The sequence below is a fragment of the Cololabis saira genome, chromosome 2 (genome assembly GCF_033807715.1).
Source record: "Cololabis saira isolate AMF1-May2022 chromosome 2, fColSai1.1, whole genome shotgun sequence".
Lineage (NCBI taxonomy): Eukaryota > Metazoa > Chordata > Actinopteri > Beloniformes > Belonidae > Cololabis > Cololabis saira.
The window spans coordinates 31,666,337-31,677,854 of record NC_084588.1 but is presented as its reverse complement, the minus strand read 5'-3'; positions in this window follow the sequence as shown (position 1 = coordinate 31,677,854).

Below are 11,518 nucleotides of genomic sequence, written 5' to 3'. Positions count from 1 at the left end.
CATATAAAAGTTATTTTCATTTGTTCCATTACTGATTTATTTTCAGGAATCTGTTCTCTGACGCCTCGGTTTCCATCGTAATGTAACTTCCTCATGTTTGTGCACTCCAGCTCAAATGCACATGCTCTAGCGAGACCAGCACACTCCTCAACAGCAGGGGGAGCGGCTACGGAGACAGTTTTGGATTCCAACAAGAGATTGGGAAGGGCATGAATGTTGTATATGTTCAAATTTTTTAGGGAAGTTCTTACCTGCAACTTTAACCTGTGGTGGTGGACATGTGGAGCCCTTCCCTCTCTGCTGCTGTGCAGCTAGCATAACACACAAACAGAGTATGCCAGCACTTCCTCTATGGAGCCGTTTTGGTGACAGATGGTTCTTCCTGAGGAGTTTCACGAAGTAAATTCTCTGCTGTAACATTTTAATTGCTGCTGTGGTGTTAGTGCTCAAGGTCAGGTCATCCTCCCAGGAACAGGAAGTCGGAGACCATCTCCACACATCCCCTCTGTGAACAGCTGTCTCATTTTTTTTTCTGCCAGAACTAGACGATCAGAGCCTTCATCTTGCTCAACTCAATTCAATTCAAACTTTATTTATAGACCACAGTTTAAAACAACCGAGTTTGGCCAAAGTGCTGTACAGATTAAAAACAGCAGAATGATAACAGTGACCCATATAAAGGCAAATATAAAATAACATAGGATAAGTACAAAAATACAAGAATACAATGAAATAAAAATAAGAGTAAAATAATGAAAAATTTGAAAATGTTTTGAAATAAAATGTTGCCAAAAACCTGACATTGCTTAATACTTGCTGGTATTAAGGACCAGATTGTTGTTTTTGAACCTACCAGTTAGCTGCTCCACCTCATCCGTGTTTGCAGACTCATCCTCACCAAAAATGACTCATTACTGTGGTGTCATCTGCAAACTATTGTTGGAGCGGGCAGAGGTGTAGTTGTGAATGTAGATAGTTTAGAGTAGGGGGCCCAGCACAAAGCCCTGAGGCGAACCAGTGCTAAGGCAAATGGTTGGGGAGATGTCAGGGTATATTCTGAACCTCTCTTAGGAAGACCACGATCCAGTTGCAGATAGAGGTAGACGGTCCCAGTGCTATGGGGGAGGGTTGTGTTAAAAGCAGAGCTAAAATCCACAAAAAGCAGCCTTACATAGTTCCCCGCCACTTTCTGTGGGTCAGAGTAGTGTGGGGAGCTGTGGCAATAGTATGCTCAGTGGACCTGCTTGCACTGCAGACAAACTGAAAATCCAGTGCAAGTGGCAGACTTGCAATGATGTGACCCCAAACCAGTGTTTCAAGGCACTTCTGACTATTGGTGTACGTGCCACTTGAGGGTAGTCATTCAGGCTGCTGATGGAAATCTCTTCAGGCAGAAGAACAATAATGTAGAACTGTAGGCAACCCGATCCTCACAATGCCGGGTAGATAGTGCTAACAGGTAGAGGCATTTGCTTTTTACCCCCCAAGATGACAAGCCAAGCACTGGGTCAGAAAAGATACTATCTTGCTTACTTTCTCCAGGATTTTATGATGTTAAGACAACTATAGTTTATGAGGGCAAATGGATGGAACATCAGAATTGGCACTTTTCCACTAGTATCGGTTCAGCCCGGCACGGCTCTGCGCGGCTTTACACGGCCCCACACGTGTGTTTTCGCACTGCCAGGGGAGAAGCGGACAGGTTGTGGTGAAGCTGCTGTGACATACTCGATTGCGCAACCGCTTTGTTCATGTCGGCGGTGATCAGAAATCAGCTGGAGCCGGGAGCGGCTGAGAAAAAAACAGCCCGTCTACATCGCTTTTTAAATTTTTTCTCGACAGCCACCAGGTTTATGAACATCTGCACCTCAGAGTTGGATCACCAAACAGACGTTTTGCGCTTTATAATAAAATCGCTGCGAGCCGCGAGTCCCCTTGCGCTGACTCCCGCTTCCTGATTCAAACGTCTGACGGCCCCGCCCCCCGACCAATCAGAGGCGCGGAGGGTGGTGACGTCCCCGCCCCCGGACCAATCGGTGGCGAGGAGGTGGTGACGTCAGAAATAGTCCCTGCTCAGCCCGCTTTCAGAACCTCACTGAAATGGTTACAGAAAAAAGTATCGACTTGTAGCGGCTCTACTCGTCTCAGCCCTAGTGCGAAAGCGCAAAACGGGTAGAACCGAGCTAAGGTGATACTAATGCAAAAGCGCCAAATGTGGCAACATTTTTTCCACAGGCCTGGAATCCTGGAACTTTCTTTCAGCTATGGTTCAAAATCCATGGGAAAATCCCACATAGGGACTTGATATTTTGACATGGCATCTATTGGATTGCTCCATCAGTATTTCGTTGTACTTGTACAATGACAATAAAGATATCTTATCTTATCTTAATGGCAATAAAGATATCTTATCATAGTAAAAATGCACACTCAGACTAAGATGTTCTTTCTGTCATCAACAAACATTGAAAGCCATTGTCCTACCTTTAAAGCATTCATTTACTGTCATTGTCCTTAACTTTTTCAACTATCTACAAGCAAAAATGGTGATTGTTCAATTAAGATATGGCTGTCTTGTCTACAAGGCTTGCTGTGTTCTCATCCATTTTATTTTCCAAGAATCTCATACTCCCTTTGATGGCCATGGGTTGAATACTTAAAACTTTGTCTTTGTTTCTTTCCGTGTTGCTCCCTGCTTATAATCATGACTCTTCGGCTCTTCAAGGATTTTTGGTCTCACTCTACCATTATTTGGGCTTTGAAATCTCAGCTGCTCCTACATGTAGACTGCTCTTTTATTGGCGTGCTTACTTATAAGATATGTTGAAAACATGCCGGAAATACTAATGTGATACTAATGTAAAAATGCCCAAACTATGGCCTCTTCTAGCTTTTAATGAGCACACAGTGAGTCTTCAGCTAGCAAAAGGGCTTCAGTGTTGAAGGTGACTGTATACTGTTTATCAAATATATTTATAATTTCTGATTATTTTAAAAATATAAATTAATGAAAGTCTGGATATGTAAAACCCAACTACAAACACAATATGATAAAAATTGGGACATATAATGCAGAAATTTGATGTATTTGAAGCAGTAGACCCAACTCCCAGTTAAGAAATACAAAATGGTGATGATGATGTTACTAATTACATCAGTCGATCTGTTACAGTAAATGGTCAGTTACCCCATGACAACAGGGTGGACAGCAGTTTCAGGGACACTGAATAAATGTTTTGAATTATTAGAAAAATGTTATATAGTTGATCAAAGTTACTGGTTTTATTGACGAACATGTGAAAGAAAATTAGGACATATAAAAAGTGTTTTAATGTTGTGTCCTTTAACCACTTTTTGCATTCACTGAAGTTAACGCAGCACGAGGCACATGCCAAAATTAATTACACCGAATGAAAGAAACTCTTGGAAATCCATGTCAACAGGCTTGTCATCGCATTCATGTGTGTGTAAATGTTTGGTCCTTTATACCAGAACCTCAGACCTTTGTTGTTTTCTATGTCAATGATGAATGGGTGACTTTGATGGGAACACCAAAGGTACTTTATAGTGATATTGACCAAGAATGTGGTGGCACCTGGTGGTAGGGCTGGGTTAAAAAAAAAAAATATTGATTTGAATCGATTTTCCTTTAAATGATCTGGGGCCTCATTTAAAATGGAGTGCTTAGGATTCATACTAAAAGTGCACGTACGCCCAAAAGCCGAAAATGGCGGGCGCAAAAAAAAATCCGGATCTATAAAACCGCGTGCACGCAGACTTCCACGCAATGTTCCCTTTATGAATCACAGTCCACCTGGAAAGCTGCGCAGCTGACTCCGCCCCAAATCCCGCCCTCAACACGCCCATAAATCCATATGGATGAGCCTACTGAGCATGCGCAGTGGCTTCCTGCAGCCTGTTAGGGATGAATCCGGATGAATGCGTCAGAATGAATGAACGTGTCGAGCCACCGTGCCACTGAATTTCGCTGAGATCTGAGATCTAGATGTTGTGGATGATGTGGAGAGAGGACAGTGAAACGAGATTATTTGGTGGTCACAGTAAAAGTAGGAAAAGTATATAAATAGTATAAAATAAAGCGAGTGAGTGGCAGCACGTCGTTGCTGCCCGTTAGTGCCACGATCGCATGACGCAATTTCCACTGGGGGCAGGGGGAACATGTCCCCCCCACTTGTCAAAATGATGTATTTGTCCCCCCCACTTTTTACAGTTTAAAAACTAACGGTGGGCTCAGCAAATCATCAAGACACTCGGGACGGCGGCCCGGCAGCCCCCGCTTCCCCTCCTCCCTCCCGTCTCCCCTCAGAGCTGCTCTAGGCTGTTTTATGGTTCCGCGTTATACCAACGCAGAGCCTACGGCGTAGGGTACGCGGCGACGCGCACCCTACGCCGGACCCTACGGCGTAGGCTCTGCGTTGGTGTGACGCAGAACCATAATTCCGGCTTAAAAGTAAACAACATGAGCGCACGTACCCGTGCATGACAGGCAGACACACACGGGGAGAAGAGACTATTTCTTTAATTTTTTTTTTTTTTTTTAACTTTATCCTTATGAACGCAATTGTTATATAGTCCAACTTTCCTTATTTTAATCAGAACACTTTCTTTTTTCCTCTTCGGCGTGGAGTAGTGGGTTCGGAGCGGCATTACCCCCCTAACCCCCCCCCCCCCCCCCCGCCGCCGCCTGCTCCGTTATCAGCACTATTTTATTATAAGTCTGATGTGATATGTGATGACATTATTAAGAGTATGACATGAATCTGGCTTCATTTCACCACCTCACAGCCTGCGTCGCCAGTTCCCCGTGTCTTAAGTAAGTTCTTACGGGAGGGTCGGGGTTGCCGTAAAGATACGCAGATTTTTCGGTTAGTTTTTTCTTTTTAGATCCGAGGCTTTGCGTAGAAGGTGGCTTCCACAACTTTCAGGCGCTTTTTCTGCGCAAGCAAGCTTTATAGATGAGGCCCCTGATATTGATTCATAAAATCCAAAATCGATCCATTAATGTCTTTTCTACCGTGTGTAATGAACCTGCAGTTTAAAGCCAGGTAATCTCACGTGACCAGTGATCTCGCAAAGATCTTCTGACTAGGTACAGAGCGTTGTTCGACATCATGGCTGGAGCACTGAAGGCACCACCAACGAATTTGAAAGCAGATGTCTGGATGCACGTTGTATTTAAAAAACATAAAGCCAGCAATGAACTGGACAAGAGCAAAATTATATGCAATATATGCAACATGGAAGTGAAATATTGTGGAAACACAACAAATCATTTGTATGTAAGTTACCAGCAATCTCTCAGTGAGCTCAGAGAATAACCAAGGTTGTCACAACATTCATATGCAAGGACATACATACAGTGTTGTTGAAAATTATGGTTTCCACTGCCTTATCAAGACTCTGGAGTCACGCCACGTTTTACCAACATACAAACAGTTGAGTGAAATGACAGTCCCAAACATGTATGCATATGTGAAACATACCTGTAGACCCGCAACATTGCTTAATCAGTAAAGAGAGTCGCCCTCACCAGTGACACTTGGACACCTGTAGCAAAGGATTCATATCTGACCATCACTGCTCACTACATCAACAGTGAATGGAATCTCATGTCCCATGTCTTAAAGATTAGGGCAGTTGAAACCAGCCACATGGCGACTAATTTATGTGAACTGTTGTTCGAAGCTATAGGAGAATGGGAGCTGACAGACAAAGAGCCAACCATTTTAACATACAATGCTGGGAATATTGTCGGTGCTGTAGAAATGATGGACCTGTTGCACGTCGGCTGTTTCGCGCACATACTCAATGTAGCGTCGCAAGCAGCTCTCAAAGTCGCAGCTGTTGTACGCCTGAGAGAGAGTGAGGCGCATCGCCTCATCTTTTCATCGTAGCACCACGGCAAGCTCAAGCTTAAAGAAAAGAAAAGGTTACTGGGCCTGCCTGTACATGAGCTGGTGATTGATGTGATGACACGGTGAAACAGCACAGTGGAGATGCTGGACCATTTCCTGGAGAAGCAACCAGCAATCTCAGTGGCTCTGCTGTCACCTGAAGTACGCAGGAATGAAAAGGATCTCTGCACTCTGACAGAGGCTGACATAACAGTCGCAGAAGATCTGGTGAAAGTTCTGCAGCCATTAAGCGCAGCCACACTGGTAATGTCTGAGAAGAGGTCACCAACTCTATTTGTCATTGCACCTCTGCACGCACAGTTGCTGGACCAGATGAGCTCTGCTCCACAGTGATTAGGAGAAGTCAAAACCAGTGCATATGACATCTTAAATTCAAGGTGTGCCTAAGTGCCTGTCTTGGTGTGCATGCACGTATTTTACAATATTCAGTGTCACGATATAAATGTGATTTAAGTATGTTAAATTCCTTTAAGATATGTGGCCCTGAAGGACAAGCTGTATGTAGCGTCAGCATTAGATCCTCGCTTCAAGGCCCTTCCTTTCTTGTCTGATGACGCCTGTGACGACACATTCTCTAGGCTGATGGCTGAAGCTGCTGGTGGGGAGCAGGTGGAGGCAGAGGCATCTAACGTAAGCTTAATTACAAATATAGAATTATAATTAATTGATTCCTGACTGTTCTTGTACACTACAGTGTTTAAATATAAATTCTAAATATTTTTGTTGTATTAGCAGCAATATTAAACAGCTGACTTCTACAGTGAGTGCCTAATTGATAATTATGTTTATTCCCGAATATTTTCAACTTTCAACGGGAAGAATCTGCTGTTGATGCAGCTGAGGAAACTGCCTGTACAGCAGAGAGACAGCTTCCATGAGCCTGCAGAGGATGAGGCTTCCCCAAAAAAGAGGCCAAAGGGATCTTCTGCACTGATGTTTTTCCTTGGCCTACATGCCAAGAGACGCTGTCTCACACCAAACTCTTGCTGACAAGGCACAGGAAGAAGTGAAAAGATACACGGAAGTAACACATGTTCCACTTTCTGAAAATCCATTGAGCTGGTGGAAGGTGCATGCTGGGGAGTATCCACTTTTGGCTCGCAAGCAAAGCAGTACCTCTGTGGACTCGGGAGCAGTGTCCCATCCTAAAAAGTATTCTCAACTGCTGGTGATATTGTTACAGCAAAAAGGAGCAGCCTCACGCCGCAACATGTACTGTAGATCAGCTCCTTTTCTTAAAGAAAGATCTGACACTCTAGAACAAGTGAGACAACACACACGTAGGGATTTAAGTTTCATGGACAGTTTGAGTTTAATACCTTAAGGTTTACAATAATTTTTATTAACATGTTCAAAACAACATGATTCATTACACTATTGTTATGTGCAATTCAGATCCCTTTTCAAATATTTTTGTGGTATGTTTCTTTCTTTTGATTTGTCAATACAGTGACACGAGAGTTCAGGATGAAAATGCCTCAAAAGTCAAATAAAATTTGACTTAACATTTTGTTTGACAGAGGGCTTTATCAGTATCTTATTGTATACTTGAAGTTTATAGGTCGCAGGAATTTGGACTTTTCCAACATATACCAAAAATCTGACTTGTTGCACTATGGTGCCTTTTTACTTTTTGGTTGTTTACTTTTATTTATTATTCATGTATTTATGTGGTTGTATGTCTCTTTTGGTTGTTTCTTTTCTGATACAGTTGCTAGGTTTGTTTTGCAGCCACTGTAACATATTGCACAAAACCTTTGTAAGACACATAGCAAAGTGAATGTCTTCAGTTTACAATGTGTGAAACCTTTACACTGCTTCCTTCTGGTGTGATTTGATTTCAATTATTTTATTTTTGTTTTAGTCAGGTCATCTCTAATAAAAGGTACATAAAGTACCAAGTAAGAATTATTTTTAACAATTTCCAGCGTTTTCTGCGTTCTCTGAGAATCTCTTCCATATTCAAGTACAATTGGTACTGTCTCGGAAATATCCTTAACCGAATCGAAAATCAAATCAAATCGAATTGAATCGGGCCCTTGTTATCGAATTTAATGGATTTGGGAAATCTGAATGGATACCCAGCTCTAGGCGATGGCCATAGGTACGAGGGTGCGACCAACGCTGCTTGCAGCTTTAATTCTAGTTTACTCGTCTCCTTTCCAAATTTATATTGTTCCTCAAGGATTGCTCCCATGCATTTTGGTGATTAGTTTTGCATAATATGTAGCACTTATTATTTAAAGTTATTGCAAATAGTTGTTTTCTTTGTGTTGTGGGGGTATTTTAATCAGCAAATCTGTTTTTGACATCAGGCCTTGCATGAACGGATTGATCAGGACTTTTAAAGAAGAAAAGGACACCACAGTGTTAGTGCTCTGTGATCTGGTATGTGCAGGTTCGGAGTTAAACACAAAGCAGCATAAGCATAGACACACACAGGTGTATCTCCTTACACAATCTGTTGATAACAGAGAGCAGTGCAGAAGGACGGAGAGAGTCGATGGAACACAACTGCACCTCTCACCTTCCAAGCACTGACACAGAAAACCCCTCCAGCTCCACTAAATGGCCAGACCTGCCTCCTGACCCTGGTGCAAACATTGTGCATTAATGCTTTATCATTGTTGGGGGAAAGACTCACACATAACTTATATGTGTTTATTTATAGACCTCTAAGCCTCATGTTTGGGCTGAGCTCACAAAAGTGCTGTCTTTTATAAATGTCAGAAAGAATATTCCATGGCACAGAATCTTCAAACCGTAAATCTTTCTTGATAACACCTATGGTGGTATTTAAACAAAAATGACTAGCCTGGCTACCAGCATCACGGTGAAATTATATTTGTTTGGCCTTTTCGTAGTGTGTTTTAAAGGGTATGGCATTACAGCCAGTGCTGAAAATCACATGCTTCTTATTTTTTAAATGACAAACTTTTCTGCAACACACATTTAGCAGCATTATAAACAGTCTCACTGCAGCTTGTGAAACTTTTGTGAAAAGCAATCTATTGATTCAGGTTCTTGGTTGCAGTTAGACGTGTGGCAGCCAAACAAGGAACCTTTTGTCTCCTGCCTGACCCTATACTTTTGCTCATAATTCTGTATTAAAATCAACTTTTCTTTTCACTCACTTCTTTTCACTTTGTTGACTTCTTCTTTCACTTGCTGTTTGGTTTAGTTTCGTTAGTATTTCATGTTTAAGTCAGGAAAAACACGTCTCAGAAATGTAATTTTTCTAACATATTGCATGATAAATGTCCATAGGCAAAAGAGAAAATCATATTGAAGAGACAAAAGAAGCCTAATAGTAAAATAAAATAGTAAAATAAATGTTCACAAGAAGAAATACCCAGTTTAAAAGTATTGTTGTCATGCTCATATTAAATACATTACATGCCTATTTCATTAATAATCTTCAGATATGAAGTTAAAACATGTCATCAAAAAGCAAACGATAAGTCAACTCATCATTCTCAAAATAAAGTAATGTGTATGACTGCAGGGCCAAAAAGATCTCCTCCTGATAATTGAGAAAACAGAAAATCACTTTGGTTAAGACTGTGGACTGTGGATTTCATCTGCCTGCTGAATTTAGAAGAATATAAAAAACATTTTTGATATGAATCCAGCAGCAGATTATTGCTTGTTATACAGATGAGAAGAAGATGTACCTGTGTAATGGCATCTTTAATAGAGAAAACAGTCTTTAAACTTCTCTGTTGTACGTCCGTCCCAGTCAGAAGGAAAACGCTTTTTCTAAAAAGAAGTATAAATCTGGAGAGAGCCCTATGAAGAACTCCAGGTTAAGTTTTAGTTTTAGTTTCGATTAAATCGGACAGCAATTTTGGTGTTCTTGCGCAACACAGTTCTTACATCGTTGGTTCATTTTTAACTTTTTCTAGTATAAAATCAAGACCACCATCAACACCACTTTGCCTTTTTTCAAAATATATTTTCCAAACTTTCAACACCGTTTAACACTTCAACCGGAGATCAGAAGTCGTCTTGAATACAACATATGTTTCTTCAAAATCCCAATACTTTTAAAGCTGCCATTACATGGGTGTAACATTGTCTTTTGTTTAACATCAGAAGGATTTTCCTAAGCATTTATTGACAAAATAGAGTTATTGTGCCTTTCTTTTATCCTTAAATGCTCAAACCTTTTGCGGTTTTGCAAAAAAAAAATATTTTTTTTAAATCAAGTGCTTGTTTTGTGATGACAGCACTGCATCAAGTCTGTAGAGGCATCCTTGGTTGTTCCCTGCTGGAACCACAGGCTGAGCCAGCCCTGCTCCTCCCGTGGTTCTGTGTAGTAACAACCTGCATGTTTCAGGCCTCTACCAAAGGGATTAGGCAACCAGTGGAGAAAAGCAGAGTGGAGGCCTGTGTTCTTAACATGGTGGTGATCCTCTCTGCTGGTGGCTGTTGTGTGTGGGCTTTTCCATCTCCTCAAGCAGCACTCCACACTTGCCTTCAAACTTATCCCTTACAAGGTACTTCTAGCTTTTATAGTGCCACAAAAAATGCCTCCGAAGTCTGTCAGTAATTTAATATGAAGCACACTTTGTTCCTCAATTAAAAGTCCTTATCCACAGCCTCTCTCTTCAGATCATTGTGATTAGTTAAATATCACCAACAGCCACCTTCCCAAGATTGGTGGTCAGTGCCAAACCCACAAATACTGAGTGACCAAAGAAGTGTTATGTTGACCGTCCTCTAGCGAATGCCCAATTTTCCATAAAAACCTTAATTAGTCTCTAAGAATTACACTGTAATCACATGTGGTGAGCCTTGAAATCTGTAAACACCCTGTATGCGGTGTTTTTCTTCACTCTTTCCATGCTTCTTCCCTCCTTACATCACATCAAAATGGAACCACATGTTAATTTCAAAGCCGTAGACTTAATTTGAGTATTTCATCTTCTCTCTTTGAAAGTTTCTCAGGAAAAAATAAAAAAAGTTTGTAAATGTAGTTTCCGAATTGATCCACGAGCATTCTTTGGATCCTGAATGCAGTGGATGAAATTCCCTGACTCGTACACATGAGTGACAGTGGCCGTCAGCTCATTTTTTCCATGGCCAATTCAAGACTCATACACATGGTTACACTTGTCACGGTCTCCTTGTTAACATCTGGTTTAGGGTGTATTGTTGTGAAAATTGGACGTTAATTTTAGTGGGCCACAGCATGAAGGACTCAGTTATTTGAAGGGCAACATAGAAGAGGCAGAAAAAAAAGTCAGCTCCAGAAGGTGAAAGCTGTCTGGGTTCAGGTCAATCAGTTTTCTTCATATCCCCCCCATCCACCTACTCACCCACTAACTTGATCTTTTGCTCTCTCTGGAGCTCTGAAACCACTAGCTGTGGAGTTGAAGTTGGAGTTCAAAGTGCTGCTGCAGGACACAGGAAACAGGTGACAATAATATGTTTAATAGGAAAAGTTAGGATTTTCCACCATTTCTTATTTTAAATTGGTGTAGATATTCTAGTTGCCGCCATGTTAAAATTGAACGGTTATGTTTCAGATGAGCGATTGCTCGTGGCTTAATAAGGAAAGAGTCCTTATTTCAATTGCA